This window comes from Rhodnius prolixus, unplaced genomic scaffold, assembly GCF_049639745.1.
Source record: "Rhodnius prolixus isolate KJV_2025 unplaced genomic scaffold, Rpr scaffold_1, whole genome shotgun sequence".
Classification (NCBI taxonomy): Eukaryota; Metazoa; Arthropoda; class Insecta; order Hemiptera; family Reduviidae; genus Rhodnius; species Rhodnius prolixus.
The window spans coordinates 23,470,237-23,482,390 of NW_027411581.1; the positions used below are offsets into that span (position 1 = coordinate 23,470,237).

The window sequence follows — 12,154 nt, forward strand, 5'->3', positions numbered from 1 at the left end:
AAAATAATAGGGTGACCCAGTGAAAATGACCACATTTCTTTTTTGAATAACTGTGGTGGTAACACTGCTACAGGGACGAACGCGCGCTCTATGGTTAGTAGAGACCTGGGAGATTCCTGTTATCAACATTTTAGTAATCATGGAACGTTACACTGCAAAAGAACGAGCATTTTGTGTAGAAGCGTATTTTCGAGATAAATCGGTTGTGAAAGTTCATAAAGCGTTTCGTAAACAGTTCAAATTAAAAGTAATGAATCTGTTCCTACGCGAAAATCGATCCTCAGGTGGGTTGAAAACTTCCGTGAAAGTGGCAAGACGACTGATAAGATTCATCCAGGTGCCAAAAGAACAGTTCGTACACCGGAAAACATCGGAAAAGTTTGCCAAGCAATAAAAATTAGTCCAACTCGTTCCGCTCGCCGTCACGCAGCTTCTTTAAAGTTATCAAGGGAATCTGTGCGTCGAATTCTAACCTCAGACTTGAACCACCATCCATATAAGTTGATGATCACTCAAGAGTTGAAAGAAACTGATTACCGACAGAGATTACTTTTCGCCGAAAACACGTTAAAGAAATTGGACGATGGTGAGATTGATTTAAATAATCTTTTAATGAGCGATGAAGCTCATTTCGAACTCTCTGGATCGGTAAATAAACAAAACTTTCGGTGCTGGGCAAGTGGTAATCCCCAATTCATTCCAGAAAAACCGTTACATAGCCAACGAGTTACAGTATGGGCCGGTGTAGCGTCGTGGGGAATTATCCGACCGTATTTTTTCGACGGAACCGTCAATGGAGAGAGGTACAGGGAGATGTTAAACTTGTTCCTCATCCCCCAACTCCGCCGCAAACGTCGTTTGAATCGAACCTGGTTCCAGCAAGACGGGGCAACTTGTCACACCGCCGCTCTTGCACTTGCGTTGTTGAAAGAAACGTTTGGAATTCGTTTATTGTCACGTTCTTCAGATTTCGCTTGGCCGCCTCGCTCGCCAGATTTGACGGTTCCAGATTTTTTTCTGTGGGGGTATTTGAAAAGTCGTGTTTATGAAACCAAGCCCCGTGATCTAGAGGATTTAAAATCGAGGATTAGAGCCGAATTCGCAAAAATTTCGGCTTCCATGCTGAAGAAAGTATTCAAAAACTTCGTTAAACGATTGGAAGAATGTAAAGCCCAGAACGGTCATCATTTGAAGGATGTAATATTCCACAAATAATCTCCCATGTTTCTACTTTTCAAAGATTTTTTTGTTACTTTTATATCTATAATACTTTTGTTGTTATTAAAGAAATAAATGTGGTCATTTTCACAGGGTCACCCTTTAGTAGGAAATAAATTATAAAATGTTAATTAATTTATTTGCAAATTGTTACTCATAAATTTGCAACGTAAATGTCTGCGGAAATAATTTCTATATTAGGTCAAATAATTTTTTAATAAATGACAATGTCAGTGATAATCTTTAAAATTCTTTGAGTAATGTAATCACTTGATAAAAACACACACTTTGCTAAAACAGGATATAACCAGCATACATGTGCATAGCAGGATGTATTGAATGTAAGATATATCGCTACAAATAACTATTTCCAAAGAAAGAGCCTCACTCAAATAGATAGATAAAGTACAGATTAACATAACAGGAGACAAGTGACGGTAAAACGTAGGCTGCGGACGCGATTGTGACATCAAGTTAATCAAAGAGAATTGCTTCGTAGATTGACAGCTGCTTAACACTCAGTGCTCAATAAATAAATCTTCATTAATTATTATTTAACACAAATAACCTTTCTACTGCATTATTTCTATAATCACTGCATTTGAATATTTATACATGTATTATGGATAATTTAAAGCCTAGAAAGTTATATGACGATCTACCTTAGCAAAGCGCTAAAACAATTATAGAAGACTCTATTCATATACCTGAGAAGGAATCCATATGAGGCAGATCTCTTTAATTGTATAAATGATTAGGCTTGAAGATTTTGCAATAGTCACGAATTTAGGAGCGAAGAGCACTTTTTACCCTTAAAAGTTTAAAAATGTCTTGATCTCTAAAGATGAACTATCGTTCATAAGAAGATTTAAAACTAAAAGAGATGTTACACGCTAAATAAATGAGGCTACAAAAACTAGAAAGTAGAAATAAAAACTAGCGAATACCACTTGTCCTTTGTTATCTGCATTAAAAGAAGTAGTATCAAACACAGTAGAAAGATTAAGTACCGGAGGAAAGAAGCTACTCCAAAAATGAACGGTTAGATGAGAAATGTGCTTAAGTAACGATGGCTAGAAAAAAAAAAGATGTTTAACAAGAAAACAAGGATAAGTTTTAAAGGATATAAATAGAAAGGAAAAGGAAAAGCAAATCAATTTTAAGTGGGAAAGAAGTGGAGGCCCTTGGTCCTTTAAGGACCATCAAGCCTTATGTACCTATCATCTCCGTTACAGGTAACATCCAGCAGGAACTTCTCAATTACATCAATGAATGCTTCTTAAAGCAACTGAATTTTTCTTGAACGGCGAGGGTAAATTACTAAATCTCCATTACTTTTGCAGTTTAAAATGGATTCAGAGTCTGAATACGATTTACACCCTGAGCTATTCATAAAACTTTTTTTGGAGACAAGAGAAATGTTTCGTTTTTATTCAAACAAATAGTTAAGTTATTCCAATGATACTTTCCAACTACAAAATTACTATCATATGTGTATGAATTAAATATTAAAGTTTGAATATAAGTAATAAATTGCTCTGATGGTGCCCAAAAAGGAGAAGAGACTAGACAAAAGGAACATGGGTAATGAAACTATATCAAAGACAGAGTTAGCGTGTGAGAATGCAAAATGTGCTAGATATGTATATCTAATGAGTGAGTGGAGTAACGCTTGTATGGAATATCTATGCATGTATGTAGTTAGTGTGTTATTTCTACAAAAATTACCTCCACTAAGGTAATCTAGTTTCGTATCTTTGTAAAATTAAGTAAGATAATAAAGGTGCGCCCTAGTGCGGCAGTTCACTGAGTCTGTCGGCTGAAATAATGTAGCAGGCTGTAGGGTGAGCAAACAGCAAGCTCCTCTGTGAATCACTTATAAGGTTGGGTTAATATACTTTACCTTTGTACTTCAGATACTTAGACGCTTTGTGAGACCGCCTTCAGCACATACCTGCTAATGTATTTGCCTAAATAGATAATAAATACTCCACGTTTACTCTTAAATATAAATATGTTATATATTAATTTATTTTTTAATTATTATCAAATATTAGTAGTAAAAAAAGATATTAATTAGAGCATTAATTTACAGAATAATATATAACCTTCATCGAGCTAGTTTGCGAAGAATCTATTAAATATTAGCAATTTCCAACTATGTCAAAATCGCCTTTTTTTTTACCTCGCATTTGTTGCAGAAACTTTATTGTAGTTGTTCTTGAGAAGTGAAGCACCAGAGATTATTTTGGTAATGTTAAGAAGATGAAAGTAAAATTAGACAATTCATATCTAAGTTTTTTCATAAACTTTAGTTTAAAAAGATTACACAAATAAAGTTCAGATAAATTTAAATGTAAAAAAAAACGTAAAATAAAGTTAAACCAAACGTGTAATAGGATGAAAAAATAATTGCCATTTCAGTCGTGATACATGTACAAGGGTCGTTTGAAAAGTCCGTGCAAAGTCAGAGAGATAGCACTACTGGCGCGTATCGAGGTTATGTTTAGTTAGTAGCATCTCTTGGAAGAACATACACCAAGTTTCAGCCAGATCGGTCTATTTCTTTGTGTTTGGCATTCGTTTGAATCGAGGAAGTCGAGTGATTTTCAAAAAATGGACGAAAAAGAATTTCGTGCGTTGATTAAACACTACTTTATGAAAGGCAAAACGCCTCAGGAGACTAAAGAGAAGCTTGATAAACATTATGGTGACTCTGCACCTTCGATTAGAACAGTTTATAAGTGGTTTCAAAATTTTCAGAGTGGCCATATGGGCACAAGTGACGCTGAACGTTCTGGACACCCTGTTGAGGTTACTACTCCAGAAATCATTGATAAAATCCATGATATGGTGATGGATGACAGAAGAGTGAAGGTGCGTGAGATTGCTAGTGCTGTGGGCATCTCGAATGAACGGGTACATAATATTTTGCATCAACATTTCGACATGACAAAGCTATCCGCAAGATGGGTGCCGCGATTGCTCACGCTTGACCAAAAACGAAATCGTGTGAAGTGTTGCAAGGACGGTTTGCAGCTGTTCCAGAAGAATCCGCAGGACTTTAAGCGTCGTTTCGTCACTGTGGATGAAACATGGATACATCACTACACTCCTGAGACCAAAGAACAATCTTGGGTTACCAAGGGGGAATCTGCGCCAAAAAAGGCGAAGACCGTTCCTTCGGCCGGAAAGATTATGGCGACTGTCTTTTGGAATTCGCAAGGAATAATCCTCATCGACTATCTGGAAAAGGGTAAAACTATTACAGATGCATATTATTCATCGTTATTGGACCGTTGGAAAACCGAGCTGCAAGAAAAACGCCCACGATTGGCCCACAAAAAAGTCCTTTTCCATCACGACAACGCACCAGCTCACACCTCAGCAGTTGTGGTCGCAAAATTAATGGAAATAGGGTTCCAACTCGTTTCACATCCCCCCTATTCTCCAGACTTGGCTCCCTCGGACTACTATTTGTTCCCCAATATGAAGAAATGGCTGGCGGGAAAAAGACTTTATTCAAACGAGGAGGTGATTGCAGAAACGAATGGCTATTTTTCAGACTTGGACAAATCCTATTATTCGGAAGGGATCAACAAACTAGAGCAGCGTTGGACGAAGCGTATAAGCCTAAAAGGAGACTATGTTGAAAAATAAAAAAGGTTTACCCCAAAAAATTAAGTAGTTTTTATTTTTGCACGGACTTTTCAAACGACCCTCGTATTATGCAGAGCTTTCGACCTAGGGACTAGGTCATCTTCAGGACTGTGGAACATGTTTACAGATTGTTAACAATGAAACCAACACACAAAAAAGGAAAGTGTTAGAAATGATACGAGTATATGTACATATCTAAGACAGAAAACAGTTTAAATTTCAAAACAGACACGAACCATTCAAACAACATATACGCAAACTTACTACAAAATACTTGACAATTGGCAACACTGATTTCCACAACTTAACACATATCACACACAGACCGATCACACTCAGTCCATGAACAGACAAGACAGAAGAAACACCAACCCTGTAATGTAAAAATATTACTTTGTAAACTAGGCAAATAATATTTGTAAATTTCATTATATTATATTATTATTTCAATAGTATCATTGTTAACAATCTGTAAACATGTTCCACAGCCCTGAAGATGACCTAGTCCCTAGGTCGAAAGCTCGGCAGAATAAATGTATCACGACTGAAATGGCAATTATTTTTTCATCCTATTGAAACCATGAATCAGTCACCAAAAAGAATGAACAATTACGAACGTGTAATATTGGGTTCAATTTGTTGTGTGAATTCGTTTGTATTCAATGTGAACTGATATTTCCGTAAGTGGTTTTCAAATAATAATAGAAGAACAGTTCTCTGTACAGAACGTGGACCAATGGTGAATTAAATGGGAATTTACCCGCAGTAATATGGTGTCGATTATAACACTTATTATAACCAAATAATTAGGGTCATCACTTTTCATTTAATACTTAGTGGCCAAATGTATTGTTTTCCGTAACATCCAAATTTATATGAGTGTGTAAATGATCTTTCCAACAATAACAGGAACAAATCCAACAAATAATTATTTATTAAACTTTTGCTTCAGAATATTTCGCTTCAATTCTGGTACGATAAAATTTTGCTGACCTTTGAATTCTTTTAATGACGAAAACTTTAAAACACAAATTAAAAAGAATATTTCCTTAATAACCGGGTGATTGTTTGTGGCGAGGATTAGGGTAAAAACACTTAGGTCTCTTCATGTTTCAGGGAAGTATTGCGATCGTCTCAAGTTGTTGATTTGAAGTTTTCCATAATAAATTTCCTTTTTGAGTTCCCTGGGGCCGGAAACAGTTCTTTTTAGAACAGTCTCTGTGAGAGTGAGAACAAAAAAATCTAAAAAACTGAGAACTGGAGGAGAAGCTAAAGCTATTTAGATTTGACCCATTTGGGGGGCCAAGAAACATCAGAATCAAAAACCTTCACCCGAAAGAGCCACTTTACTGAGCGCATTTCGGTCTTGTTTTATATTTTTATGAGGTGTTCTTCTAAAGACCCAAGAATGAAAGAAGGTTGAATCTGTAACTGGAATCCCGAGTTGATGAAAATCACAAGACTGGAGCCGTATTTTTCTGAATGGATTATTTTTTTCTCAGAGATATTTTTTAAAATAAAATTATTTTTTCGCTTTGTTTTTAAGATTATTTCACCAACTTCTAGCTGTTTGTATCCAAAGACGTAGAATTTACAACAATGAGGAATCTTCTCTTGGAACCTGTGGGTTTTACTCTTTTGAATGGAGAAATTCAAGCAACGCTCCTTCAAAAAATGAATACGAATATCTTTACTATTCACGTTTTTTTTTATAACTAATTTAAATGTTTATTTAAATCTAGATATAACAGGATATCCAAGCCTAGACACAATGTCATACAAATTTACAGCGGTGTATTTCAAGAATTGGTTGCCTTCACAGTATCAAACAACTGCTTCATTTGAAAGTTATTACAGCTGGTTATTAATTAATAATCGGTCAAAATGCTCAAAAGAAGTTTTTTTTTTTTAAAAAAAAAGGAACTTTTGTATCTACTCGTCTTATAAGGGCCAAGTTGCAGTCATTAATTATTTATAGCAAATATCACTAAATGAGGAAAATTAAAAAAGAAATTAGAGTTAAACAATGAAGATTGCTTTGCACTTGCACAAAGCAATTTTATATTGTTATATTTTAATTACAATAATATTTTACGCTCTAATAAATATGTACTTAATTTGTGTATTTGCCCATCACAGTTGCCGAACATTTATATGAAATTGCAATATATAATCTAAATATGGCTTGTCGAGAATACCACTCAGCGGGGTATGTACAATTTTGTTATTCGCTAATTAATATGTTTATTTGTAATATTTCTTAGTTAAATAGACTGAAAGAGGAATATTGAAAATTATAATTAAAGGGCTAAATAAATAAAAAGTTGTGTAGAGGTACCCTTAACAGTGAAAGGAAGAAGTAACTTAGCTTGGTGGTCGAAGAGTCCTCAAAGTGCGCGATTTTGCCAGGATTGGAATGTCAATGTAATGGAAAGTTTGGCAGAAATCCCTTCCAAGGATTATCTAGTAGAAGGAAGCGCAAAATTATTTTGTTTAACGCGAAAATGGTTCACAATTCAAACATCTATTCATTTTATGTAGATTAGAATACCAGCTTACCTTTAATAAGCTAGTTTTGATAGTAATTTCCGTTACAAATATAAAGTATCTGAACTAATAGCCAAGTGTAATTACGTTGTCAATAGTTAATTAGATTTAACCGAGATAGTGCAGTGTAATTAGAATCTCTGGCTGAGAGAACGCAAACTTTCATCAAAGTACGTAATGTATTAACTCATTTGAAAATACATTGAAACTTTGTAGCATTTGTGGTAATTATTATTATTTATTAAATAAAGTTGTCTAACCATAAAATATATTTCGGATTTTGTTTAAGATTCAGGATTCAGGATGGTAAATATTGGATGAATTCTGAAATTGGAGTGCCAGATGTTCTTGTATTTTAAACAAAGAATCAGACTACTGTAGTACCCAGTATTTGTTGTGGAATTGGAATGCATAATTTGTTGCATTAAATAAGAAAAATTAACCAAGATTTATTTAAATTAAATGAAAGATCTTGAAGAAAACCACTTTCAGTATAGCCTCCCTCTCAATTCGTGCAAACTATACTCGGAATAAAATGACATGAGTGACATTTGAAGAAGATACGCAATGGTATGACTTCATGGCGTTGGAATTAGTTCAGATAATCACGTAGCCAATGGCGCTTCAATCATCTGAGGGGAGTATTGGGTAAGAATAAATTGGGTTGTACAAGAGGATTGTAACGGGAGAATAAAAAGTTTTGGAAACTTTGAAAGCGGAATTTCATCAGATTGGACACAAAAAGAACGGATATATGATTGATGGAGATTTTACGAAGTATTTTGGTTTGCAAGAATTGGATTGGCTAGATATTGGAATGCTTAGTGGAACCTTACATCTCTAGACCGCAGGTCCATACAGTTTGCACTAATCTTTTAGTTTAAGATCCTTTGTCGAATACCACTTCTTCCATTACTCCTCTTTTGACCAGAAAGATTCCTTACATGACGATTTCTTGATATTGCAACCGTTTAAAATTAGATACCTTCAGGTGCAGTGTCAAAAATCTTAGAGGAGCTGTGAAATCGAAAAGACATAATTTTGAATTACTCATTAATTGTAATCATAATTTACTAAGTTCACGTTAAAAATTGAAATCTTTTAATGGCTAATTAAAAATAAAAATAATTGAACGCTAAAGTTAACAATTACGTAAGTAATTAGTATTTTGAAATTAATGGGCTAATTACCAGAGTTACTTATATTAAAATTATTAAATGATTTACAAATTTGGAATTTAATGGCTAATAATAACAGTTAATTACCTTTCTACGACGTCGGATGTTACCAGTTTTTATTTTTAATTACCGAACATTATTGCAATTTATTATTTAGTTGGAGATTCCTTTTTTTAATTTTGTTTTTTAACAAATGTAATTTTTTGTTGGTGACTCATTTTTTTTGGAATAATTTTTAAGATTGATTGAAGATTATTTCAGATATTTTAATTTTCTTTAGTCTAAACTTATCTTACTGTATCTATACAAGTTTTAAGTAGTTTAAAACATTGTTAAAAGTTTACATAGCAGAGAAGTACAAGGAAAACTTTGCCCGCAAGAATCAAATGCAAAAGAAAGTAAAACAAAACAAAGCTATATTTCAGCTTAAGGTGGACAAGTATTGAATAAATACAAGAAGACAAAGAAGAGTAGATAAATGTGTGAGTCCAAGGATTTGGAGATAGTGAAGTGTTAGGAAGAAGGAGATCGCAAGGTTAACCGATGAGAAATGGAATTGAGTTCATCTGAAGGTAGTTGGCTGGTCATTTTAGATATCTGAGGAGTGAGCAGTTTGGCTTTTGGAGTTCTTAATTGCTTCCCAGAGTTCATTTCCTTTGGCCTTTTCCTTCCACAGACCTATCACACTGGTTCTTCTGCAATACCGATCTCTCCCTCTTTAGAGCAACTAAACTCCCTTGCTAACTCTTCTAAACTAAACTTCATTCAATACTATAGCACACGTAGTCTAGAAATACGTAGTGCAGAGAATTCTTCTCTTTAACCAAAAACAAATGTTATTGCAGGAGACATGTTTAAAATTTTGTAACGCTTTATTTTTTTTTACTTTAGTGAAAAGAACATAATTCAATAGAAGATCAAATACTGCATGCAGCTTAGGTGCTACAACTTTTGAGATACATTTCGTATTTATTGGTATAGCTGCTCCATACATTGATATAGATTGAATTAAATTGATGGACTTCGAAGATGTCGTTCCGAGAAAATAGTTACCAGGGGTCCTCTCTAAAACTCTGAAATTTCCCAGAGGTCTTGACGGGAAAGGGATGCTGTAGTGAGTTGATTTCGTCAGCATCAGTAGATCTATGAATTTACACTCTCCTCCAAAATACACCATCTCTAAATGGAACCTACCGTTCGTATCCTGCGGACGAAGATTTCCAGGACTTACGCTCATAACAGCATCCCACAAAAAGTATTTACATCTCAGTTACTTTTAAAATATACTTGGTGATGAAATATTTCTATATGAAAGAATTTTATAGGTCAGAGCACAGCTCGGGGCATTGCTAGTTAAATTATTATCAATAAAATAAATTTAAATGGAAATGTCTAGACTGGTTGTTAAAGCTTAATTTACCTTTTGTTAATTAAAATAAATTGTTCTGTTTACTTTTGTACTTTTTTATGGTGAGAAATGAAGTTATTATGTTATGTTTGCTTACCTTTTAAGGTATCGATCATTTATGTAATTTTTGTTGCATTACAACAATCTATTATTAAAAAAATCCCTGTGGATGGAAAGAATACAACCCCAGCATCTCTGCTGGTTGTAAGAGGCGACTAAAAGAGAGACCCTGAGTCAACTGTGCGGGGACTCATGGTTCTTTCCCGTACCCCAGTCCTCTTTCCTGTTTTTCCTTTACCTCCTTCTATCCTACTTTGTCCTATACTTTTCCAGGGCAGACAGGACTCTGAGCCGCAGTAACAGCAACCCTGTAGGGGAAGCGAACCCCAAAATCAAAGCTCCTGGTCCTCCAAGTTGGGGGTAGTCGCAACGGGCCAGCTCTCCGTCGAATAAAAAATCCTACATTGTTAAAAGACCTATAAATAGAGAAAATGGACGGATTATTTGGCATCGACCAGGCAAACGGACTAGGGCTATTACTTTTGGATGCTGGATTTTGCAGGGTATATCAAACAAAGGGGATCTCTTACCAGATGAATTGTCGAAATAGAGAATTCTATTAGCCGTTTCTATTAGAGACTGAGAGAAAATGAATCGGAAAGGAATGCTTAGGAAAATATACACATTTCTGGAGTGGTGTGGACAAAACAGATAGAGCAAAAGCAGGAGTGTCTTGATAACTAAAGAACTGGGAAGAAAGAAACCAGGAACATCATTAGCAAAGGGACAATTTTCCTGGAGAGGAAGCTTATGGGTTGGGAAGTGGTCACAGTTTGTTCGTATTTGCCAACTAATGATACGCAGCAGAAAAAAGAAGGATGAGTTCTGGGATAACTAAGAGACAACTCCTGGAAGAGATGTCGGAAAGGAAAGAAATATTTTTGATGGAAGATTTGAACTTCAGAGTTGAAGGTGAACAAATTGGCAATATACATGGAAGGTTTGGAGATAAAGAAACTAATGACAATGTTAATAGCCTTAAGGAATTATGCGAAACATTGGATCTGAAAATCCAGAATGGCTTTTTTTTCAATACAAGGTCATATATAGCTTTAAATGAACTCAAAATACAAGGAATTTAATATCAATCATTGATTATATCATGCAGCCAGGTTCGGTAAAATTTCTGGACCATTGAGCTAAGCTTTTCCGTTATTATTACAATATTATTATTGTTATTGTTAATCATTTGGATCGCAAAGCTAACCACACTTCATATTGGCAGAGTTATATGCTCGCAGTCTCTCCTTAATTCCTTCAGCTTTCTTTGTAAACTTCATCTTCAGGACAGCTTTCAGCCCACCTAATTTACCCAGCTCTTAGAAGTTGAAGGCCCCAAATATGTTTAAGGGGTGTGTTAACAATTATACCCGACCTATGATCCGCTTAAGCTTAAGCTAAGAAAAAGGGGAGATAGGTGGAAAGTTCATATTTAATATTTTGACATCGTTTCAAAATATAATCAGTGAAGAAGAAAATCGGTCACTGTACGAGATGAATTTTCAGCCTTAATGTTCTTTTAATTATTAAATACATCTTCGAAAATGATTCCTAAAATTTTCCTTAAACTACGGGTGCTTTTAAGTAGTAAGAACTACAGCTTTCATTTAAAACATTTTCCTAGGGAAATTCTTTTTAATGCAATGAAAGTGTGGGGGTGATTTAGAGTTGTGTTTTCTTGTTTAGTATTAACTCAGCTTAATGGCCGAAGAAAATGAAAGACATTAAAAGCCGTGAAAGTAATCTCAACGTGCTTTTGTAAATCTTGAGTGAACAATGGCGGAACTAGCAGTACTTTACAAGAAGTAGAATTTCCCGATTATTTACTAGAGTTGTACCAAAGATTTTCTTTTCTCAGACGACCTCTCTGGAAATCTGATCTGATGTTACATTGAGAGTGTTTAGAAGCAAGGCAGCAGGGGCGTTAACCTTTCTAAAACTTTACTTTCTCTGACCTAAGAGGGAAAGTTACCGCAAAATTACACCAAGCTTTTGTGTCATTGGATCACTCAGCTTATTCTTTGATCCTAACAGTTTTCTATTTTAATTTAAAGCTTTCTTTCTGTTTTCTCTTAGGGCAAAT

General features: G+C 34.8%; 1 long non-coding RNA gene across 1 annotated transcript; it reads left to right on the forward strand.

Moving 5' to 3' along the window:
• The first annotated feature begins 6,772 nt into the window (after positions 1-6,772).
• On the forward strand, positions 6,773-9,941 carry LOC141451382 (uncharacterized). The gene is made up of 3 exons (XR_012456732.1): positions 6,773-7,087; positions 7,715-8,276; positions 9,495-9,941. It is a non-coding gene; the product is annotated as an uncharacterized lncRNA (long non-coding RNA).
• The last annotated feature ends 2,213 nt before the right edge of the window (positions 9,942-12,154 follow it).